The following is a 5,468-nucleotide window of genomic DNA, read 5'->3' on the forward strand; positions in this document are numbered from 1 at the left end:
TGTCAGACTACCTAGGTAAAATAATTAGTTTATCTGCTGATTTGAGGTATATAAACTGCGTTTTATTTTGCTCTACAGGGATGCCTTCACCACTGAGTAATATTTACACAAACACGCAAATTCGGAAATGATGACATTCAGAAGTGCACCAATTCATCTAGGTTGCATGCTATGACAAGCAGTAATAAAATTTAATAAACAACCATTAGCTATGACTATGTAGTTTTATATTAACTCGTAAGTTTGAGTAGTTGTTGCTTTGCCTGCTTGTCGGTCTTTCAACCGGTTTCCCCGCTTAATTCTCTTCACTCACAATTTACAAATTGTTTTGATTGCCCTTTACTTAATGTGACAATTTCCTAAAGAACTTAATTGCATGGGGAGGGAGGAAATATTCCTGTAAGATTTTGTTTGCTAAAAATAGTTTCCATTTTTATCGAGTTAATGGGTTAAATAATTACGTTCTTTTTTTACATATACATACATATATATGTGTGTAGTATATGGTACATTTGCATGTAGTATGTATGCTACACACTATATTTACTAAGAAATTTTTCTACTGTTATAATTTATGTTGTTATTTATTATGTACTTAATATATTCGCTTTGATTATAAATTAGCCCTTATGATAATTGAATTAAGAATAACGATGTTTATATGATGTCAAACTTGGCAGAGAATGTGATTTTTCAACTCCTTTTGCTGTTGAAAAATAGAATTTCGTATGTGAAGAAGTAGTTTTCCTTGCGGTAAATGCAAAGGTATTATTGCATAAACCAAAAATGTAATATATGTGCCTTTGTTACTTTATTGAGATATTAAAATATTAATTAAGTATATACCTGAAACTACATAATAACTTAATGCTTCTGGTTTTGTTTATCATTAGCATTAAGGGGAGGGGGTAAGGTCAAATCATACGAAAAGGCATGTTTTTGTGATTTTTTTCCTGACGACACAGTTAAAATTTATTTATCCAACCAATGGTACATTGAAGTATGACATTCGAAAAATGTCTTGTAAATTTTTTAAAAAGAAATATTGAAAAATACGGTAATGGCAGCAATTGTCCGAAAGGGTCTCGAAAAAAAGTTGAATTGCGGTGCCCCTCATAACTTCAAAACTATTGCACCGATCCTTTTGAAATTTTAAACTTTATTTCTGTACATATTTTACGAGGTAACGCTGTAAAGGTTTTTTTGAAATTCCAATTTTTGAATTTTTTCGAAGGCTTTGAAGTGAAAAACACAATTTTTTGGGGAAAAAAGCGGCTAATTTGTTATTGCGAAATCAAAATTATGAACAAAAAAAAACCTCCTACAGCGTTACCTCGTAAAATATGTACAGAAATAGTGTTTAAAATTTCAAAAGGATCAGTGCAGTAGTTTTGAAATTATGAGGGGCACCGACTTTGAAAACGTGAGTTGTGGGAAAAACACGTTTAAAGTTTCACAGACGCTCACAATCAAATCGGAGGGCGGAGACTTACAAGGGTATATCTCCGTAAATTTTGCTTTAATTGCTCTCGAATTTTCACAGAATTATACTATCATATTGTACATTAATATAAAATAAAAAAAATGCAAAAAAAAAACAAAAATACCTTACCCCCCTAAATATAGTTTACCGCAATTTTAAGTATCTACAATTGTAATTTATATTGGGTGTTTTAAAGTTACCAAATTGGTCGGCTTTGTTAAACATGTGGACAGACTTTTGAAAAAGAAAAACACTCAAGATGAGGTAAAAAATTATTATAGTCAATATTTGAAAGAAGAAATCCGATATATCATATATACATACCTACACACATACATATATATGTATATATTCCAACACATGATCTTTTGATCATGAATATATTATGTATGTACGTATATATGTATGTTATGAAAAGAAGTAGCATTTGTTTTTATTTTTATTTTATTGGTTTATTAAAATTTCTTTTATTCATGTAAACTTCCTACTGCTAATGTACTTTTTGCTACAGACAGAACGGTTGTACGTTCTTCGGTATGCAACTCTATATAAGAAATTATATATGTATTTAGATAATTTTATACTTACAAATGGATGTATGAATGTACTTAATCAAAGAAGGTGGAAAAATGCACAGAATTTTATGTAGTGACGTTGTTTCTACTTTTGTGGGCCTCTCAAATGAAATTATGCATTTCTTGACTGTTTACGTCGGTCTGTACATAAGTACATAAATGTATGTATGTATGTATATATGGTTCCACTGATTTTTTGTTACAGCTTATGTGAATAATTTGATCGAACTTCATCCTAATATTTTCTTAATAGGTCAACAAAAGACGCGTTTAACAACATTCATCATTTTTAACATTCAAGTTTATTTTTTTACCTTAGTTGTGTTCTTTGATAAACTTGAAACATACATAGAGGGTTATGCATAATTGCTTTTCAATAGACATTAAAAAAAAATTAAAATGTAGCATTATAACTACATACATAGGTATGTATTTTGAAAATTAATAACAAATTGCTCGGATTAACAAAACAATAGTATTTAGTATATTGTTAACGCAAAACTTTTAAATAGTTAGAGAATGGGACGACGGTATTGTTACTCTTTATCAGCAACTTCTATTTCTGTGTTGCACAGTGCGTTCACACGGGTAACTCGAGTCGGGCGAATTTCTCTCATTTCCACCATATTATTATCTCAAATTCTTGGACCCTTTATTTACACGGTATCCATTTTTCATTACCTAATTTTCGTTATATTATGCAAATTTATTATATTTATTCAGTATTCATTTGAAGCTGAGTGTAATTGCAATCATTCCAAAAATTTTAAAATGAAATGAAGCATCAAATTATGTGCAGCGAATTGTTATACAGTAACATTGTTATATATATATAACAGACACCCTAACATGTACATATGTATTCATATAATTTCTATTAGCACACATGTGCTATAATATGTATGTATATTAAGTATTAGTACGTAAATGTTAAGGTTTAGTTAATTATATATTCTACAGCCATTCTACGCTATAGCGAGAATAGTTGCAGTTCGGCAAGCGTATACGAGTACCGACATATACATTAGGAATGGATATTGGATACCTACTGCATGCAATAATATAATATCGATTACTCTCAGCCCTTGTTATAGTACACAGAAATGTTAAAATCAAGAAACTGCTCTTGAGCAGTTCACTACATTTCTTAAAGAAAATATTTTGTATTATTTAGGAGCGTTTCTAACTGAGTTATATACTAAAATTGATATAAAAAGCTCGTTGCTTTAAACAAGTGCTTTAAGCACTTTTTGAATTTTGTAAGTACACCCAACTCTTTTTTTACACGGTAGATACGTTCCTCAGAAATCCGTGTAAAAAAAGAGGCGTTTCCTATAGAAAAAGGGGAGATACGTTCCATGTCATCTGAAAACCGTGTAAGATTAAATTAAGAACTATATTTACTTCGAAAACCCGTGTAAAACATGTTGAAAACTATAAAATTTCAGATATGCATACAAATTGTATGTTCATATGGCATTTTATTGAGCATTAAAACTTAAAATACATAATTCATACAGGTGAAAAATTGGTAGATTATGCAAAAAACAAAATAAATCTGTTAATCCAGAACTAAGAACAGAAAAATTCAAAAAGAAAGGAAAAATATTAACATTGTTACATAATTATTCGTCGCTACTTGATAACAAGCGCCATTGTTTGCGACGAACTGGACTAAAGTCGGTATCATCGCTGGAGATATCCATTTCAGCAATGTAAATATCATGCGAAAAAATGTGTAAGTAAGAGTTTTAGAATAAGGGGATTTCCCAGTTACTACTATGTATGTTCATTTCAGCAATGGTGCTAAGTGTGGTAAAAACAAACATCATTACAAGACAGTCATTTAAAAACCGTAGTAGATTAAAAATTTTTTACAAAAAAAAATTCTTTTCTCAAGCGTGTAACTACAAATCAGTGTAAAAAGAAACCGTATAAAAAAAGAGTTGGGTGTAGTATTTATTTTCATATATTTTGTATTAATGTGATTAAACTAGTATTTTTAATTGTAAGAATTGTGCCTAAATGCTGCATCCTTATAAATTGATAGTAAGAAACTAATTATTCTGATTCTATTAAATTGCTAATATTAATCAAACTGAAAAACTGATTAGTTTTAGGATAAACGTACAAATTAGTTTAAATCTATTAAAAGATTTTAAACCCTATTGAAAGATTTTATTATTAAATTCATTGTTTTCCATTTTTCCATGTTTCATATTATGATTCCTAAAATGTAAGTAAACTAAAGGTTGTCTTCATACTGTATACAGGCAACCAAGCGGCAATGGTAATTCAGTAGTCTTCCGCTATGGTGGTGTTACTTTAATATTTTTTAAATTACTAAATTTCAATCCCGTCTACTTTGTTGACACAATTGGACACATGACTCACTAAATTTTTTGCTTATTGAGAAAGCAAAGGAATTTTACATTTTTCATACTTTATTTGTAATAAGAATTTTTAGTATATATTTTTCGTCATTTTATATATTTTTCTAACATTTTGAGTTGAGCTAAAATTAGGGTAAAATTTATTCCTATCCTATCGATTTTAGACACTCGGAAAGAAACGTCAGAGACCCGTCTGTCTATATACGCAGACCATCAGTTTCTGAGATATCAATTTGAAATTTTTACCACATCGTTTTTCTACCAAGAAGCTGCTTATTTTTCGGAATCTTCGATATTAGACCACTATTGGACATAGCCGCTATACTAATACGAGTACATCATGACTAAGTTTTTGTAAGGAAACCTACCATTTAATGTTTGTATATTGTAACCAAAATTAACCGCTTTAAAATAATAGATTATAAACTGATCAAATTATGCTATACATACTTATGTATCTTCGTATTTGAGCTTTCAATACAAATTATAATTTTATTTGAGATAGATAAGTGTAAAATAATGTTAAGCCGCGTGGTAAAACGTTTTCTGTTGAATGTAAATTATTGGCCGGTTACTTTTTCAGATAAAATTATTTATAGGTATAGTGGTTATAAGAAATGCACCTGTGAAGGTGGTGCACAAATGCGTAATATCCGTCTTTGTGTCATTTCGCCAGAAACAAGACCCTAATTTTAAAAGTTGTATAATGCATCAGAAAAAATTGATTGCGCTGGAAAATGCACACATATGCTTATGCTCTGTATACATATAAAAAAGATCCTACTATTCCGTTCACAGTTTGGTGATCTGGTAAGAATCTGTTTAAAGTAGTTAAAATCACGGTGCACTACAATCACTAGAAAAGTTGGATCATAAATTAGACGTTTTTTGTTCGTTCGGATGTATGGGCACTACATATTTTTGTTGTGAAGAATTAAGAGTTTACAATATTGATGTACTTATATTGATATAATTATTATTGAATTGTAAACACTATTTACATAAGAAGAGAATGTG

This window comes from Bactrocera dorsalis, unplaced genomic scaffold (genome assembly GCF_023373825.1).
Source record: "Bactrocera dorsalis isolate Fly_Bdor unplaced genomic scaffold, ASM2337382v1 BdCtg020, whole genome shotgun sequence".
NCBI lineage: Eukaryota > Metazoa > Arthropoda > Insecta > Diptera > Tephritidae > Bactrocera > Bactrocera dorsalis.